The sequence below is a fragment of the Pelodiscus sinensis genome, chromosome 2 (assembly GCF_052426305.1).
Source record: "Pelodiscus sinensis isolate ZL-2025 chromosome 2, ASM5242630v1, whole genome shotgun sequence".
Classification (NCBI taxonomy): Eukaryota; Metazoa; Chordata; order Testudines; family Trionychidae; genus Pelodiscus; species Pelodiscus sinensis.
The window spans coordinates 138,962,865-138,983,089 of NC_143053.1; the positions used below are offsets into that span (position 1 = coordinate 138,962,865).

The 20,225-nt window shown below is 46.1% G+C and overlaps 1 protein-coding gene and 1 long non-coding RNA gene across 4 annotated transcripts in view; both read left to right on the forward strand.

The window, feature by feature from the left end:
• The window catches only part of SEMA5A (semaphorin 5A), a 553,406-nt gene that overhangs the window by 135,597 nt on the left and 397,584 nt on the right, over positions 1-20,225 (forward strand). The gene's annotated exons all lie outside the window — the stretch shown is intronic.
• Positions 10,888-18,669, forward strand: LOC112545151 (uncharacterized). Its single transcript, XR_003088582.3, has 3 exons — positions 10,888-12,795; positions 14,669-14,821; positions 16,305-18,669. It is a non-coding gene; the product is annotated as an uncharacterized LOC112545151 (long non-coding RNA).

Here is a 20,225-nt window from a genome sequence, read left to right on the forward strand (position 1 = left end):
TTGGGGTAGGCATATTCATATTAAAAAAACCTATTTCCATAAAAAAGATGGGGGTTCAACATCATACATATTCTATGGAATCTGAGTGCCTGGCTATAGATAATATATTTCTTGGTGTGCTTTGGTTAGTTACTGGATCTGTGAAGGTAAATGTGGTGATCCATGGGTTTCTTACATATAGTTTCTTGCAGAATTTGATTGCTAATACTGTTTGAAGTATCTGGGAAGTTGATGCTGGTGTGAGTCTTTTACAGAGAGTTTGATAGACAAATGATGATCTTTCAAAGTTGTGGAAATCTGTGTAGGAAATTAGGTCATCTGTCCGTTGGATGAAAATATCATTGCTATATCTCAGATAAATCATTAGTGTCATAATGTATTTGTCCAGAAATTCTTCCTCAAGGTGGCTGGTGAAGCTCTAGAAAAGGCTTACTGGTACCTATAGCTGTGTAACGATCCCGGCCCCTTCCCCGGGATGAGGGGTTGTTATCTTGCCCTGCTTTGTCTCTCGGGTGGTTCTCCGGTATCCGACCGGGGTGGAGGGGGACCTGGGCCCACCCCCTCTCCAGGTCCCAGCCCAGGACCCTAAGGGAGTGCGTCTGAGATGCGCTGCCCGACCGGGGGGGCTACGGCCGCAACGCACCGGTCCCCGGGGTTCCTACCCCATCCTGGGCTACTTCCTCCGCCCTCTTAGGTCTGCTGGTCCTTGTCTGGTTCAGCGGGGTCTCGGGGTTAACTCACCCACTCCGGTCCCAGGATGCTCAGTCGTCGGTCTGGGTCCGTGCAATGTCCTGCCGTCCGGCGCGAGTTTCCGCGCCCTGCTTACCAGGGCTCCGTCCCTTTTCTCCTCCCCCTCTGCGTCCTGGCCGCCCGGCTTTTAAACCCGGCACCCCTGCTCAGGGACGCCGGCGCCTGCGCCCTGCAGGAGGGGGCGGGCGCGTGCGGGGGCGGCCCCTCCGGGCGAAGACTCCTGCGCCTGCGCCGGCCGCCGTCCCTGGGCCGGCACGTTAGAGCCGCTCGGGCGTCCCTGCGGCGATTTCCCCTGGCGCGGGGCGCCGGGTTGGGGCCTGTGATCCCCACTGCCCTGCCCCCGCCTACGCCGGCGGCTGTCGCCGAACAAGCGTGGCAGAGCCGCTCAGGCGTTTCGGTGCCTGTCTCCCGCGGCGCCCCAGTGCGGGGCGTGGGGTTGGGGCTCGCGATCCCCGCCGCCCCGTCACAAGCTGTTCCTGTGATTTATTATTGAATGCAAAAGCGTTATGAGTGAGGATGAAAGAGATGAGTTTGACAGTGAGTTTGGGAAGGATATCTGAGTGTTCTCCATTGTCTTGTAGATATTTGAGGCAGGCAGCAATGCATTCATGACGACGGATTTTGGTGTAGTGGGGTAATGACATACGCGGTAGCAAGGATGGTGTTCTGAGGTAGGTTATTAATGTTGCAGAGTTTAAGAGGAAGTTGTTTATGTGCTTGAGGAATCTGGCCCTTTGCGTGGTGAGTAGCTTGAGAATTGTTTCTAAGAATCCCATTTTTTCTTCAGTAAGGGTGTGTCTAGACTACATGCCTCCTTCGACGGAGGCATGTAGATTAGCCAGATCGGAAGAGGGAAATGAAGCCGCGATTAAAATAATCGCGGCTTCATTTAAATTTAAATGGCTGCCCCGATCTGCCGATCAGCTGTTTGTCGGCAGATCGGGGCAGTCTGGACGCGATGCGCCGACAAAGAAGCCTTTCTTCATCGGCACAGGTAAACCTGGTTTCACGAGGCTTACCTGTGCCGATGAAGAAAGGCTTCTTTGTCGGCGCATCGCGTCCAGACTGCCCCGATCTGCCGACAAACAGCTGATCGGCAGATCGGGGCAGCCATTTAAATTTAAATGAAGCCGCGATTATTTTAATCGCGGCTTCATTTCCCTCTTCCGATCTGGCTAATCTACATGCCTCCGTCGAAGGAGGCATGTAGTCTAGACACACCCTAAGAGTGTTGGGGACAAGTATGATGGGTCTGTCTGCTTCATTTATTTGTGTATCTTGAGAAACACGTAGCTGTCTCTAGGGTGGCTTTATGGGGAATGAGGTTGTAGAGTTGCTCCTGGGGTTGTTTGGGGATGCATTTGATGATATCCTTTAATTCCTGGGTGATCTATGGTATGGGTGTGGGTCCTTCTTTGAGTTCTTTATTGTAGATGGTGTTGAAAAGTTTGTTGAATGGCCTTGTTGAAATAATCATCATAATTGAGGACCACAGTGGTCGCCCTTTATCTGTTGCTTTGATCACTATTTGGTGGTTCGATTTCAGGGTCCACATGGCTGTCCTCTTACATGTGGAGAAGTTCTGCTGGATGAGGGTATCACAGTCATTTTTCATCTTGAATTGTTATTTGAAAACATTATTTGTTGTAAAGTTACACAAACTTTATTTTGCCATCGAAATAGGTTCCAGTATGTTTAGGGAAAGATTACTATGAAATATTTAAAGGCTCACTGATGCAGTCTCAAAAAACAAAATTAATCCCCTCGCCCTTCCAAAATTGGATCCTGGACGAAATACATCTCTGGTGTAAGTCCACTCAAGTCAGTGGAGTTACACAAGGGATGAATTTGTCCTCCTATCTTTTAAATAAAATGGATGCACACCATAGTTTAAATGCTTTTGTAGCATTTAAACTAACCACATGAATAAGCCAGTCTGTGGAACAAATTGTCTCACATGAAAACTGGCTCAGATGTTAAACAGTGAACAGTTTTAATGTTCTTTTGTTTGTCCATTATTATTTCAGCTGTACAATTATGGGAGTCTGCTGCAGATGATCAGATGCTTTCTTCATAACCTAAAGCTATTGTATTTTTTTTCTCTTTCAAATTATCCTCTTGGATTGCGCCAGACAGCATATCATTTTGCCCCCAGTAGTGCATACTGGAAGCAGTAGTGGGTGTGATGCTTTCCTCATGTTAGGCAATGAGTTTTATCAGCAGCTGCAATTTTCAGGACTAGTCCCTTCATTATTGTTTGGCATCTGCAGCACCTGCATGAATCTGTTCAGTCTTGTTTTCTACGAGTCTGGGCTCTGACTGAGATACTATGACTGTGAAGTCACTTCTCCTGGGAACAGTTTCACTATATTTTATTATAACAACAGAGATTCACTGTAACTTGAATTGTAGTTTGCACATTGCAGTGCATTAAAACAATTTGGAACTTGATTCTATTTAATTATAACCTTAGTTTAACTATATCCAAATTCATTTTAAGCAGAAAGCTTCAGTTCTGACATTCTATTACAGATTTGAACACATGTATTTGACTAAGTTTCTCAGGGCAGGGACTTGTGTACTGATACTTGTGTACTGATATCACAATGGGGTCTAGTTCTAATTGGGACCTTTGGGGAGCAACACAATTAAAATAATGAATGCTACACATTTTTGGGCTGCCAGCAATGCTCTTTGCCAGACATTTCAAAACACATATACCTAGGATTGTCATCCAGCTGATATTTTAAAGTCACATTCTAGTCTTATAACTTAATAATAACATGCACCAATAGGACTTTGTATCTGTAGATCTGAGAGTACTTAAAGTCGTGTGAATGTTGGTACCCAATTTTACAGATGGTGAAACAGGTACAACGAGGTAAGAGCTATGCGCAAGGTCACAGTATAAATCAGCAGCATAACTTCATATTTTATCCTGGTCTCCACAGTCTTCATGTCAAGTGTGCTACAGATACTTGAATTGCGATAGCCCAGTTGTTATAGTGCAGCAAGAAAATACCAAATCTTGCTTTCCAAGTGGCAAATTAAATAAGATAGGGATATGCACAATCCTATTAAATCCATTTTATTATTTTGGATTTTGGGACATATTATATTCTGATTTTTTCCATTAAAATTTAATGTTGGTGTGTTTCTTTAATCAAAATTGTTGGGATATCTATACAAATTTAGAAGCCTTGCTATATATACATAAACATGTTCAGCATTGGATTGCAGTGGGAAAAATGGCTTTCCAAAAAATTTCAACAATTTTAACAAAACAGTAGAGTCTCAATTTTCCGACCTTCACTAATCCGACATTCTGTTTTATCTGATGGTGCCGCCCGTCACATGATGGCAACGGGCTCCAGGGACACTTCACACCACAGTGGCCTTGCTTTCCCTTTTTCCAGGGCTGGGCAGGAGCTCTGGTTGGCAGATCTGCGGGGGCTCCCCTCAGCCTGGCACATGCAGCGTGAGCTCAGCAACCTTACCTCCCATCCCACGCCCGGGGCAGCTCATGCCCATGCTGCGGGCTTGCCCGGCGCTCAGGTGTGCTGGGTCTGTGCCCCACTCGGTGCCCGATCCTAGCCTTCCTGCCGCGTTAATGGCTCCACTCTTAGGAGCGGGCCTGGACCCGCTTCCCCCTCACGAAACTTTGCAGGCTGGGAGGGAAGGAAGGGAAGGGAGGGAGCGGCCCCCCTGCAGAGCGAGCCCGACTCTCGGTCGGAGCAAGGGAGGAGTCCAGGAGCCCGCCCCTCCAGGCTGAGGCAGGAAGGGAAGGGGAAGGGTGTATGTGGCGAGGGGAGGGGCTGCCGCTGCCACCGGGCTGAGGAGAGGCAGGAGCGCTAGGGTCTTGGGCACATCCGGGAGGCCGGGGGGAGGAGAGAGGAAGAGGAAGGGAGAGGACACGGCCCCTCACGAGGACACAGCATCCAGAATCCACTGGGGAGGGGGCAGCGCGTGCGCCAACCGCCGCTGAGACAAAGAGTGGAGTGCGCCTGGGAGGTCCCCTCCCCAGCCGCCACTACTGCTGTCATTGCTGCTCTGCTTCCACCCCTCGGCCAGAGCGTGCCGGGCCCCCGCCCCACCACGAGCCAGAGCCATCTGTATTCTTCGACATTTCCGTTATCCGACCATCCTCCAGTCCTGTTTAGGTTACATAGTCAAGACTTTACTGTATACAGAAAAGTAACATATTTTAAATCACTTTTTAAAGCAGCATTAGTTAATATGATCCAAGTGGCATGGCTGAACAGTAACACAAGAAATCCAGAGAAGTAAGAGCTCTTACACTGTCCTTTTATTCATATGTGAATAATAATAATAATAATAACAATAAAATCCATGCTTCTAGCAGTCATTGTTGCTATTTAAACGCAGTACTTTCAAGCTTCCTGTATTCTGAAGGAATGCTTAAACAAATTTCAGTGTTGATTAGAAATAATTTCAAACTATCAAATCAACAGTTTATTGTTGAGTAGCATGACAAATTGCCAAATTAAATGTCATTATTTTTGCCATCTCTGGCAGACATCTCCATTGTGGTACATTATGGTTAGCTTAAGAAAGTGATTCCCTCTTTTCTGTAAGTAGATTTCTGTTTATAAAGCTTCTGTCTGTGTCTACAGAGCTGACAAGGAAGACGATATGAGGTAGCGCAAACTCTGTGACATTAGGCACTCCGCCTTTCATAACCTCCTAGCTCAAAGATCCAGTGGAATTGGGATGGGCTCATTCTGCTTGCTGCTCAGCCTGTGTCTTCACTGCAGAGTTTTTGTGCAAAAACGGCTGGTTTTGTGCAAAAACTCACGGAGTGTCCACACCTCAAGTGTATTTTTGCACAAGAAAATGTACATTGAATTGACAGAACAGAGGGGTTTTTGCGGTGTAGGTATTCTTTTTTCTACAAGGAATAACTCCTTTTTGCGTAAGTGCTCTTGCTCAGAAGGTATGTGGACAGTAAATGAGGTTTATTTTGCACAAAAACAGCCTATCGAAAGAATCACAGGTGCACTGGTGGCCATTCTGTTAATGGGAATCCGAGCTTTTTTGCAAGTGAGCATTAAGCAGTCTGGATGCTTTTCCAATGTGCTTTTGCAGTGTGGACGGGCTCTTACGCAAGAAGTTTGTGTGAACGATCTCAGAAACACTAGCCATAGTTCACACTGTTCAGGTGAGGGGTGAGTGAAAGGTGGTAGTTTTCTGTACTGATCAATGTTTTATTGCATGAGTGGAATCTGCCTGGGAGCTGCAACTCCCGACATGAACTGACATAGCAAGGAACTCAGAAGCGTCCCTTAAATTCCAGATGCTGATCCTTCTCTCCTTAATCCTTGCACTGCTTGTGGCCTGAGCTCCCTGCATCAATCTCCCTGTGCCAGGTTGCCTACAGAGGCAACACCTAGCTGAGCCTGCCCTGCCTGCCTGCTTCTGTAGTCCTACTGCCAGGGAGAGTGTGAATTCCATGTTATTGTTTTGATTCTGCAATTCCATTCGTGTTTTCAGTAATGTGGATTTCATAGGGTTCTACACATGGTATTTTGTTGCATATGATAGGTATTTTTGTCTTTGAAAGGGAGCTTATCTTCAATCAGAACTAATGAAGGTTTTTTAAAAATTTAACAAAAGTTTTCAAGCCCCTAGAGATTATTTATTCACTAAAAGATTTACCCGGTATTGCTCAGGTCCTTAACTCGAATAAATTTTGTTTTTCTTCATTTAAATAATTGACTTGGGGTGGGGCTGGGAATGCAGGGTTTGGGATGCAGTCTGTTTCCCAGCCGTCTCTGATTGTAGCAGATTAGAGCCAGGTGAGAAGCCCTATCCATGGACCATGCAAATTGCCGGACCAGAGAGCCCCAGATTTTAGAGGTTCAACCTGTAGTAGATAGCTGTCCCTTTCTCCACACTTGGCCCCGTGCTGTTCCAATAGGGTTATAGTTGTCTCAGTCCCCATCTTTGGTTTCTTGTTGCCCCCTGTGGTCTTTCTATAGTATAACTCCCTCCTACCAGATTGTCCTTTTCCTTTTTTTTTTTTGAGAAACAATCACATTCGAGTTCCATCCTATAGTCCTGGCACAACCAAAACCTGACTTTGATTTAAGTTATGGTAAGAGGAAACTGCATACCAAATTTGGTGGTCCTAGCTCTTACCATTTAGGAGGAGTTCTTGAACAAACAGACTCACAGATGGGCAAACAGATACACATTTGTAAAATGTATGGCAAAGATCACAACATACTGCACTGATGGCTTTGGTTTTTGGCCTGATGTGACTTTTTGATGTAGCATTTGCAGTATTTCCTTTTTGAGATCCCGTTTAACTGATTCTACCTTTCTTAGCACAACTTGTCTTCTTTGGAAAAATGAAAATAACTAAATTATACTATATTATATCGTAGGTGTGTATAAATTGTAACATTTTTGAAAAGTGACCGTGAAGAGTAATATAAACCATGCAGAAGCAATGAAGACCCTCTAGCTCTGTCAGTTATATCAAGGGTGGAGTAAGGGCATAAAAAGGGCTTGCCAAGCGGCAGCAAGCCCTGCTCGCCAGCTGTGTGGAAGCGCACGCTGCGCATGCACAGACTGCGCTGCGCAGCCCCACCGGCTTAAAATGTACTCGCCACGGGCGAGTAGATTAACTAATCTGTCGAGCCCTGGGCATAAAAATAAGAAATTTCCAGCCATTGTTGGGCACTCTTGAGGAGAGCAGATATGGTCAGGGATACTGCCCTCAGGTTAATTACCACCTCTCCTCCATGTAATTACAAGAACATAGTAGTTCCAGTATACTGGCTGGGTAAAATAGGTCCAGCAAGCACCAAAGTAATCACATTTAGTTGGTGCCTTTACCCGCTACCTCTTTTCAGGTTAGAGAATCTGCAAACAGATAAAAGGGACTAGGGCAGTGGGAGCCAAGAGCCCCACTCCTCTCACTCCAAAAAGACTATGTAACCAATTTGTGTCACAGGGACTCAGACAGATGAGAGCACCCTAAGAACATTCCAGTGCCCATTTGCAGCCTAGGAACTGGGACAGTAACTTAGGCACTCAGATTCAGACTGTCAAAGGAACTTATTTGCCTTATTCTCACGGATTTCAGTGGGATTTAAATTCCTAAATATCTTTGAGTGTCTGGAAGTTTAGTCTCATTCTTTTTATTTGTTTTCTGGTGTGAACTGTTGGGTGACCTCAGATCTTGTTTTCAAGCTTTTCTTTGCAACTATTAGGATTAGAAACTTACGGTATTTTTTTGTTGAAATGAAAGCTAGACTAGCCAGGTAACAGCCTAGCTCCAGGAATGCTGACTTTCAGGAAACCACCAAAGACTGCGAGTTTTGTGATATAATTAGGGCTGCCAGATAGAAAGAAAAAGAAGAAGAGGAACTGTCAAGTGGACTCTGAAGAATAGTGAGGAAGCTCACCAATGAGGGTGGAGAGACAAAAGGGCAGTTGCTCCAAGGCCCAGAGAGTCAAAGGGGCCAAGGGCTTGCTACTGCGGTGGCAGCTGGAGCCCTGGACCCTTTCAATTGACATCAGAAGAGAGTGAGCTCTGGGCTGCTCTAAGGGTTGGTAGGGCTAGTGTGACACACTCTGGATGGTACAGAGGGCTGGCTTCCATGGCCCTGCCCCTTCTGGGAGTGAGCAGCCAGTTCTCCCCTCCCCCCTTGCCTAGGGGCCCACAAAGGTTGTCAGTTCCCCTGATCGTGAACAACAGAAAACAAAACCATGAGAGCACAATCACAGGACCCTGGACAAGAAAGGAAGAAAGAAATGAAAGAGTACCATCAATGTTCCACAGGGATCAGTTCTGTGTCTGGTTCTGTTTAGTATTTTAAACAGCGATTTAGATAGTGGCATAGAGAGTACACTTACAAAGTTTGCGGATGATACAAAGTAGAATAGGATGATAGTATTATGATTCAAAATGATCTGGACAAACTGGAGAAATGGTCTGAGGTAAATAGGATGAAATTCAATAAGGACAAATACAAAGTACTCCACTTCAGAAGGAACAATCAGTTGCACACGTACAAAATGGGAAATGACTGCCTAAAAAGAGTACTGTGCTAAGGGATCTAGGGCTCATAGTGGACCACAAGCTAAATGTGAGTCAACAATGTGAGATAGTTACAAAAAAAGCAAACATTCTATGATGTATTAGCAAGGGTGTTGTAAGCAATATATAATCTACCCATCACCCTCAAGGGTGTGATGTACTGTCCTATCTAGTGACACTGAGATCACTTAGGGTACGTCTACACTACAGCGCTAGTTCGAACTAACTTAGTTCGAATTAGTTAATTCGAACTAAGCTAGTTCGAACTAACGCGTCTAGAACTAAAAACTAGTTCGAACTAGCGTTTTGCTAGTTCGAACTAGTAAGTCCACATTGAGTGGACTCTGAACAGGGCTTAAGGATGGCCGGAAGCAGTGCCGGCAGGGCATAAAAGGAGGACTTAGAGCATGGAGATGCTGTCTCAGGCTAGCCGAGGGCTGCGCTTAAAGGGTCCCGACCCCCACCCCGGACACACAGTTCTAAGGGGTGCCCCGCTTCCAAAGAAGTTCTGGCTTGGAGTGCCCTGAGTGCCCACACTGGGCACATCACACCACTCGGCCATCAGCCCGGCTGCACTTGCCGCAGGCTGCCATCTGGGGAGAGGGAGTAATTGGGGGGCTGCAGGAGAGCTTCCACCCCCAGAAGCCCGCAGAGCCAGCCCAGTCCTCCCCATCGGGGGCTCGTACCCCATTCCTCCCTCACCTCCTTCCACTTACCCTTCCCTAGCCCCTCTTCTTATTGATGTACAAAATAAAGATAACGTTTCTTCCAACATTGACTCTGTCTTTATTGAAAAAAACTGGGGGACACTGGGAAAAGGAGGTGGGAGAGGGGAAGAGAAAGGCTGGGAGAGGGGAGGGCAACTAACATGATCAGGGGTTGGGAACAGGTCCCAGATGAAGAAAGGCTACAGAGACTGGGACTGTTCAGCTTAGAAAAGAGGAGATGGAGGGGGGACAGGATAGAGGTCTCTAAAAGCAGGGGTTGGGTGGAGAGGGTGCATTCAGAAAAGTTCTTCCTGAGTTCCCATAAAGAAGGACTAGAGGACACCAAAGGAAAGGAATGGGTAGCAGGCTTGAAACTAGTAAGAGAAAGTTGTTCTTCTTGACAAAGCAAATAGTTAACCTGTGGAACTCCTTGCTGCAGGAGGCTGTGAAGGCTACAACTAGAACAGAGTTTAAAGGGAAGTGAGATAAAGTGATGGAGGTTGGGTCCATGGAGTCCTATTAGCCAGAGGGTAGGAGTGGTGTCCCTGCCCAAAGTTTGTGGAAGGCTGGAGAGGGATGGCACGAGACAAATGGCTTGGTCATTGTCTTCAGTCCATCCCCTCCAGGGTCCCTAGGGTTGGCCGCTGTTGGCAGACAGGCTACTGGGCTAGATGGACCTTTGGTCTGACCCAGGACGGCCATTGTAAGCTCAGGGCTCAGTGTCGGGGGTCTCAGTGGACCCCCTTGATTTTCATGCACACCTGGTCCTGGGTGGCCAGGCTGGCAGCTCTCCTGCCCTAGACAGCCACTTTCCTGTGCCTAGTGCGGAGATCGTGGACGAGGTCCACGATGTCCGCACTAGCCCAGGAAGGTGCCCGCCTCTTGCGGTCCAGGGCAAGCTCCCGGGAGCCGCCAGCCTGGTCCCGGCAAGAGGGGGTGGGCTGGGGGGCATCGGGTGGGTGGCTCTGTGCCGTGCCAGGTGCAGGGTCTGCTAGCTGGGTGCTGGCAGGCTTGCACCTGGCACGGGCACCGTAGCCAGCCCGTGCCCCTTTAAGGGGTCCGGGGCCGGGAGGGGGGCATAGAGTTTCCCTGGTGTTGGCCAGAGTGGCCACCAGGGAAACCTGGGGAGGGCTAGCCTCCCACTAGTTCGAACTAAAGGGCTACACAGCCCTTAGTTCGAACTAGCTAGTTCGAACTAGGCGTTAGTCCTCGTAAAATGAGGTTTACCTAGTTCGAACTAAGCGCTCCGCTAGTTCGATTCAAATTCGAACTAGCGGAGCGCTAGTGTAGCACCTATTAAAGTTAGTTCGAACTAACGTCCGTTAGTTCGAACTAACTTTGTAGTGTAGACATACCCTTACAGAGAGAATAATGAGTCTGCTCTACAGCCTTCATTGATAACCAGCGGGCTTTTAGCTGATGTGGTAGAGGCTCATGTTCTAAACTCCAGAGTTACCAAGTTTGATTCCAGCTGCAGAAAAATGAGGTCTTTCAGCATTACAAAGACACAAAGATAAGGGCAATACTGGCAAATGAGGTCTTTCAGCATTACAAAGACACACAGATAAGGGCAATACTGGAGTATTGTGTGTGTTTCTAACCACCGCGTTACAGGAAATGTGTGGACAAATTGGAAAAAGTTCTTAGAAGAACAACAAAAATGATTAAATATCTAGAAAACACAACCTACGAGGGATGATTGAAAGAATTGTGTTTAGTCTGGAAAACAGAAGCCCTCTCAAGGTCCTTCCAGTTCTATGGGTCTTTGTGAGCAGGTAGATCAGGTTGGCCTTTTCCTCCCTTTATAAGTATCGTGTTGGTGGTGTAGCCAGCAGAAACAAGATTAGAGAAGTTGAAAGGAGACTTGGAAAAGGGGAAGTGTTCAAGAATTGTTGAGGCAAAGGGGAAGATACAGATTGGCTGAGATTTTTAGGGTCCAGAACATTTAATGGAAAGTATTTTTCATGGTGGAGAATAAAAGAGCATGTTTGTATAGATAAGTGGAATGGAGTCACAAGATTGAGAACAAAAAGTCTCACGGAGTAGCCGTGTTAGACTGTATCTTTAAAAATACCAAGTAATCCTGTGGCACCTTAGCCCTGATCTATACTAGGGGATAAATTTGAAATAAGATACACAACTTCAGCTACCATTCATTGCATAGTTTAAGTTGAAATATCTTGAATTTTGACGCCATCCACACTGTGGGAAGGCGAAGGGAGCACTCTTCCTTCGACTTCCCTTACTCCTCCTAAGAGCAGAACTACCAGCATTGATGGGAGCACCCACTCAGTTTGAATGAGTGTGCCTTCACTAGATCCACTAATTCGAATGCTGGAAGATCAATTGCGGCTGCTCTGATCTTATCTGTAGTGTAGACGTGGCCTTAGAGACTAGCAAATATATTAGATCATGAGCTTTCTTGGGCAAAACCTACTTTCACTCATCTGATGAAGTGGGTTTTGCGTACAAAAGTTCATGATCGAATGTATTTATTAGTCTCTTAGGCTACGTCTACACTGCGGAGCTATTTCAGGATACCAGAAGTATCCCGCATAGCTATTCTGCGTCTTTTGAGTGCACTTGTTATTTTGAAATATAATGGGGCTCACTAGTCCAATGTCCCTGTAAACCTTGTTCCATGAGGGTTAAGGGACGTTTCAGAATAGTGCTTCATTTTGAAATTACCTCAAAATAAGTTACACAATTTGCATGGCATAAATTGCGTAGCTTATTTTGAGGTAAGATTGCAGTGTAGACACACCTTGAGGTGCCACAATACTAGAAAGCAGTTATCACAACAGAAAGAGTTCACTAATAAAGACCTTTTTATTATCAATTTTAAGAATTGCTGAGTTAGTGATTCTCCAAACTTGTAAATCTTTGAATCCTTTAATATTAGAAAGATCCACTTGTGAATCACCTTCCGAATCTGATTCCATTATGTTCCTTGCAGCATTCTGTGTCTGTTCTGGTGGAAGGAGCTTAGATGTAATTGGGAATTACATTGGTAAATCAAATAACAATGAATGGCCCCTGTTATTATCGTTTACAACATTTATATGGGGAAAAAGGTTCCGGAAGGAACCTTCATTGCTTCATTGCAGTGTCACAAACCCATGGGTGGAATGTTCTAATGCAGAAACTGCAGTTTTCTCCCAGAAAATGTGTGGCTGGTATATTAAATTAACAGCAGACCGCTGAACTGCAAATAGGTCAGTACACACAAAGAAAGTGAGGAATTCTGCTTTACTGGACTCTGCATATATGGTAAAGGAACTGAGGATCAGAGAATGATGAATGTGTGGAGAGGTCTTTGTTCCTCACTGTAGCGAATGAACCCTTTTCCTTTAAAGCCTGCTGTGAAAGCTGTAAGATTAATGTAATTTGGAAGTTGGATCTCAACCCCTGGCTGGAAACTCTAGCTGGTATGATTTATAATTTGTATCTCTTTGCATCCTTACCAATGAGATTGTTAATAAACAAGAAATGTAGGTAGAGATCCTGCTACTTTAGTCTGACAGAGTCCCAGGTGTCTTTTAGCTGCCTGAGCCATTTAAGCCTGGGTTTCCCTATTTCTGGTTCTAAAAATGTTGAAAGAATTATTGGAGAAGGGCACTGCTTTTGAGGCCTTAGAGTTATCACTAGTAGTACAATTTCTCTGTGTGTGTGTGTTTTTTTTTAAGCAACACTGATTTTGTATTGTGTTCATTAACACTTGCTGGTAATTTAGTTCCTATGGAAGCCTTTCACATGGAGACACTGAATGTTGTAGGGAGAGAGATAACATCCCATTTAATCAGTTAACCAGTTAAACATTATGTTTAATCAGTTAAACAGGAGCAGGCAGAGGGGTGCCTCAGCCCCACTTGCCATGGCTGGACTGGAGCAGCCTCCCTTCCTCCCCCACCATGGGCAGCGGCTGCTCCAGCTCGGCTGAAGTGCCCCCTGCTTGTGGCAAGTGCCGCTGGACTGGTCAGGGGGCTGCTCCAGCTCCTGGCAGTTAACTATAACTAGTACACCTCACCCGGTTAACCATTCACATCCTTAGAATCATAGAATCATAGAGCTGGAAGAGACCTCAGGAGGTCATCAAGTCCAGCCCCCTGCCCAAAGCAGGACCAATCCCAACTAAATCAACCCAGCCAGGGCTTTGAAATTCCCTAGAACCGTGGTCCCCAACACGGTGCCCGCAGGCACCATGGCGCCCGCGGGGGCATTTGAATGCGCCCGCCAAGTGCTCGGGGCTGGCCTGGCCCCGGGCACATGGCGCGGCGCTTTCGGGGAGCGTCGGCCCAGGGCGCGCGGCGCTTGTGTGGGGGAGCGCCGGCCCCGGGCGCGCGGCGCTTGCGGGGGGGGAGTTCTGGCCCTGGGCGCGCGGCGCTTGCGGGGGGGGGAGGAGCGCCGGCCCCGGGCGCGTGGCTATGGGGGGGCCCCAGCCCCGGGCATGCGGCTATGGGGGGGCGCTCCCGGGCGCGCAAGTGTCCCCGCCCCCTGGCGCCCGGCGGGCGAATGGCCATGCCCCCTGGTGCCCGACAACCTCAAAAGGTTGGGGACCACTGCCCTAGAATGTGTCTGGATTATTTTCACTCATAGTTTCAGTTCACACACCCCATGTGCCCCTCCCATAGCTTCTTGCTGCTCTTACAGTGAAATCACATGATCCAGTCCAGGCTCCTTTGTAACCAGGGTTGACTATCTCTCGTCCCCCACCTCCACCACCCTGATTGGTAATCAACCCTGCTACAAGTTCAAAAATCAGTAAGTGACAAATTACTGGTCTAAAGCTCTTGAATTCAGAAGCGATTTTGGATGTGATGGAGACATGAGAGACACTTTATTTAATTTAGTTCTTTGATCTGCTTCTCAGCGATTGACTCTTTCATTGAAAAGATGCTATGACTTACATATTCAGCATACTATAACCTTTCCAATGACACTCCACATGACTTATCTTGCATGAAATACACAATAGCTATGTCATAATCATATCATAATAATATCATGGTGAATAATATGAGTTTCACTTCATAATACCATCGATAATTTTTTGAGGACATGCAGTTTAAAGCTTAGGGATTTGAAATAACTTTATTTCGTAAAGTGGTACTTTACCTCTGTCTTTTCCGTCCTTCTTCTAAAGCTGTGTATCATTATCGAGGCAAAGGAATAGTCCAAATTTCAGAAAAAAAGGACTCTGCTGATAATCCAAACTCTTCCAAAAGAGATTATTTATTTATTATATGGTTTCCATAATTTATCCATTCTATGAGCAAGACATAAACTGCATTGTGGGGTAAGCAATGATACTTGAAATAAAGTTGATTATCTCAGTCCTGAATATGCAATTCCCTTCTAAAAGATAGTACACTATTGCTATGTCTACACTACAGAGGTTTTTTTTCGGAAAAACAGCCATTTTTCCGAAAAAAACTTCACTTATGTCCACACTGCAGTTGCGTTCTTTCAAAAACAAATTGAAAGAACAGAGGGGTTTTTCTGACATTGGCAAACCTCTTTCTATGAGGAAGAACCCTTTTTCTGAAAGAGCTCTTCTGGAAAAAGGCATGTGTGGACAGGGAAGACGGAATTCTTTCGAAACTTTTGTATCACTTCTGAAAATCTTAGCAACTGTGTGTCAAGCGCATAACATATGTATTGGTAAAAAATAGGAATATTAAATACAAATGGAAATGTATTGCAAATTATTTATATTTATTTCTGTTTGAAATTTCAAACTGCAGTACATTAGAATTAGAAAAGCACACAAGCATTCATAATACAAACTAATGTAGCTGTCACAACTAAAGAGTAATAATTCCTCGAAGCGTTTCACTCTTCACTACCCCTCTCCTTTCTATTAAAAAGTTTTAATGAATTGTGTATAATCAGGACAATTGTCCTAGAAAATACGTTATGGATTAATAAAAGGACTGTGGCTGCTATCAAATGTTGCTAAAATTATATTAACCCTCTCCTTTCATTTTTTAATATTGTATCCTTTGTAGTGTGGGGCAGGCTGCTGTGTGCAGTAATGTGGTAGAATTATTTTGAGATTTATAAGAAGTAAATAAGCTTTACATAAACAATATTTATGAAATGAAAGGTATGGAATATATTCTATTTTTAGAAACTGAGAGAAGTTTTTCTAGTTAGCAAATGTTATGTGAAGACTTGAAGGGTACTGTCTTTTAGCATCTTGGGGACTGTTTTCTCCCATAAGAACATGCAAGGAATACAGTATATAGAAACATATTACTACAGAATATATTGATAGCAAAGGTTGTAAGAACCATCTACAGCACCCACTCATAGATAAATCTGTGAGATTCAAATGAAGCAACTATAGTCATACCATACATAAAAAGGCGTATAGTATGATCTGTCTTGACATTTTTTCTTGAGAGAAAATGATACAATTGCACAAAAACTTAACTAAGTAGCACCACTTTATTTTGTGAAAGTTACATTCATGCACAGAGTTGATAGGAAAGTCCAGAGAATCTTGTTTCACCATAGTGATAGGATTGATTGATGCCTTTGCTGATGAGACTGTAACTGGGGGATTTCTTTCCAAACCACAGAACTTCTTAGTAAATGGAGTGTGTGCAATAACTATATAGAAAATGCAGTTTTCTGCCTGATGACCTCAAACCACATCCTATAATTCAGTATTTTATAGAAACCAAACTGAACCACAGATTAGCCACTGATTTGCCTTGTTGCATATCTGTATCTATGTAACACATATGTACATTCACCTATAAATATCACTACAGGTTGCATCTCGCAAAACCGGGACACGCTTGTCTGGCAACATCCATGATCTGGCAGGACCACAGATGTTCTTGAATGAGAGCCCCAGGGCAGGAGGACAAGCAGCCGAGAACCCTGCACATGTCGAGGCTGGTGGTAGTGGGGCTAGAGCCTCAGCAGCCCAGCAGCAGTAGTGGGGCCATAAGTAGCGGGACAGAGGCAGACAGGCAACCCCGCTGGGGCCAGAGCAGCCTGTTCCACAGAGCAACACAATTGGGGCTGTGTGCTGACCCGGAAGCAGGGCAGAGCCGCAGCAGCCTGGCTGGTGATAAGGCTGGGCTGTGGCAGTCCAGCAGGGAAAACCTATCAGGAGCTGTGGCTGTGGAGCTGGGGCCGCTGCTACCCAGCTGGGGCCGCGGCAGGCTGGCAGCCTGATCGGGGCTGTGTGTTGGCCGGCAGCGGGGCTGGTGCTGCCATGGCAGCCCAGCTTGGACCAGGGCAGCTTAGTCAGGGCCACATGTCACCCAGTAGCAGGGTGGGTGCTGTGGCAGCGGGGCCAGGGCTGCGGGCTGCTGTGACAGCACTGGGGCTGGGGAAGCAGCTCTGGCAGCAGGGCTGGGGCAGCCATGTCACCCAGCCGGCAGCAGGGCTGAAGGAGTTGGCAGTGAGGAGGGATGGCAGGCTGAGGGAGCAGGTGGCAGGGGACCTTCCCTGCTCTGGCAAATTCCTGTAGACCGCCCAGGTCTACAGGGTGCAGGACCATGGAGGACCAACTCCAACCTGGACTTTTTTGTACGTTATAATGTATATTAAAATATATTTATTGGGGTGAACATGTGCATTCTTTTACCTCAGACTCTGTATTTATTCTTTGTTTAGACATCTATTTCTGTGCTTATCTTGTCAATCCCTGAGGCTTTCAGAGGCGTTGCTTGCAGCATTCACCATTTCCGAGTGATAGGCATGTTAACGTGGGAAGGTCAAGTATTCTAAGCAGCAGAATAAGCAAGCCATGAGAGTTTTTACTTGCTCTAGATCAGTGGTTCCCAACCTTTTGGGGCTGCCGGGCGCCCGGGGGCGGGGCCACTCATGTGGCGCGCGCTCAGGGGCGGGAACGCGCACGTGCCGCATGTCCAGGGGTGGGGCCACGCACGGGCCGCGCATCAGGGGTGGGGCTCCGCATGCGCCATGAGCCCAGGGGCAGGGACGCTCATGCACTGTGCATCCGGGGGCAGAGCCAGGCACGCGCCACGCACCTGGGAGGGGGGGGGACTGCACCTGCACTGTGTGCCCAGGGCCAGCACCGCATGCCCAGGGTGCAAGAATGGTTTGGGCCGGCCGTGGTCACTCGGCGGGTGCACATAAATGCTCTGGCAGGCACTATGGCGCCCACGGGCACCACGTTGGGGACCACTGCTCTAGATCATGGAGCAAATGTCTGACAGGTCCCAGATTAAAATGCTGGTGTTCCTAGTTCTCAGTTCCGTTGACTAGAGGACTATGCTGCCTACCTATTGTGACTCAATCTAATATATAAAGGAGAATGTTTGTAAGTTTGTGCGCTAATACCTTGGATACTGTAAGAGCTACCACAACCAAACTTTGCATGGGATTACCTTTTATCCAGGAGAAGGTTTTAAGGTACTTTTGAACCCGATCGGGCCTGAGCTCAAGCTATAAAAATCAAAAAGTAACCCGCCACACTGTGCTACAGGGGCCGCCCTGCTCACCCTAGGTCCTGTGCCCACTGCCTGCGGCCCCCAGCACCGTCCAGGACTCACCCCCTCCCACCTGCGAGGTTATGTAAGCGACCCGCTCCCTCCCCCCTTCCCCGGCCGCGCCGGACGTAGCGTCCTGACCCCCACGCGCACAACGGCTCGAGCACCCGCCCTGCCCCCCGCGGCACCTGCAGTCCCGGGCGTGAGCTGGGGCGCCCCTCCCATGTGTAACCTGCCCTCTCCCCCCAGGGATGACGCGGACCCATATTTTAATCCCTATAGAAATCAGTGCAACTTTTCTACCATTCAAAAAATATAATGCATTACTAATTTTCTACATTTTGTTCCTCTGGTTTCCTGAGCAACGCCAGGTAACTCCAGCTAGTTTAAAATACTTAGTAACTTAGGCTGTAAAGGGCTATCTTGTTCTAAGGCCAATTTATTCATCTACCGTGGGTACATTATATGGAGGAGAGGAGGATTTGTTTGAATAGCAAAAACATAGGCACTGGCTCCATGAGTGCTTTGGGGCTGGATTTCTCTGGGGGGGAAGTTAGTGCATATGCAGCACTCACTACAGTCAAGCACTCGCCCCCCCTCCAGGTCTTCTCCCACCAGCCATGAATAGCTGTTTTGTGGCATTTGTGGCTTCTGAGGAAGGGGCAGGAGTGGGGACATGACCCACTTGGAGGAGGAGGTGGGAAAGAGATGGGGTGGGGCAGAGGCTTGGGGAAAAGGATGGAGTTGATGGTGGAGTGGAGGCAGAGTAGGGGTGGGAAGACGTGGGGGGACTTGGGGAAGGGTTGGAGTTGGGGTGGGGCAGAGGTAGACCAGGGACAGGAATGGGTAGAGGGAGGGTCGACCACCTCCCCTCTCCAGGGTTACAGGGGAAGTCATTGCTGATCAACAAAATGTGGTAATAAGAGTGATATTATGTGAGTTTATATATTTTTGAATAAAATATATGGAAACTTTGCTTATAAAACACTTAGATCCAGAGTCCTTGATAAGAGGTTTTCTTTCTGCTTTGAAAGAATCAAAGAGTTTTTGAAATATGCTTAGATCTTGGCTATTTTCCCCATGCATTGTTTTTTTACAGTATCTTTGCCTATGTAGTCCTGAGATTTACGCTTCCAACTGCAGGTAACTCTTTTATGTGTATTATTTTTTTTTTACATTAATCCACTCAGACAAATTCAGTGAAACATGCTTTAAAATAGCCATTTAATGAAACAATAATAAAAAAGTCAATTATTGTAGATGGTCTTTTATTGAAGCTTGAGCAGAACTCATTCTCTAGATACCAAAGTGTTAACTGCTTTAGGACTATCATAGCGGAGGATGTGATTCGTGCATGTAAAGATGTGCATTCAAAAATGAAAGTTGGGCTGAGGTTTCTCTGAAAATCTGACTATCTTCAGTATCAATTTAAATAGTGACTTTTAAACCAAATGCATTTTGGCAAATAACTGAAGATCAGACACTGGAATTTGTATATTATCAGTGGAAGGAAATTTTTCAGTAGGTATAGTTCTATATGCAAGTGAAAAAAAAGAAACCAGAAGAGAATGAGTTTTAAAGCCCAAATCTTAAGAAGCAAAGAGAGGAAAGAAGTGCTCTGAATCTTGATATCTGAAGACTTAGAAAAAATTATGTAGCATATTGATTAATATCTGAGTATCTCTGCTGTTGTCTCCCAGCTTCTGATTTCAAGGCAGATCCAAGACTAATTTGGTGCCCACAGCGTGCTTATTCAGCCTGAATTTGAGTTACCAGTAGTTGTGCAGTGATCAGTGTTCCCTGCAAGCTGAGTACATGGCTGGCCACCCAGGAGAGATTCAAATGCTGCCCAGCTGATTAACAGAGCACCCACAATGCCCACAACTAGAAGTATATGTTTCTACTGGTGGTGTATATCTCTAAATGCCTGGGTGCACATAACAAAGTTTATTCTGTACGTGGATGAAAAAAATTAGAGAAAACATTAGTGGTGGTACTGATATATTAGTGCAATGCATATTGAAACTCCCTTTTATACAACAGCATATTTTAATAAAACACAGCCAATGTAATTTTGTAATTCAGAGGTGGACTATAATTGAAATACTGTTATTTTTAACTGAGCTGGAATAACTAATAACTTGATTTCATTTTGACTATATGACTTTGGCATCTCGAGGGAATTATCTTGAGAGAAATCCTCTAGGACTTGCCAATACAGTTACT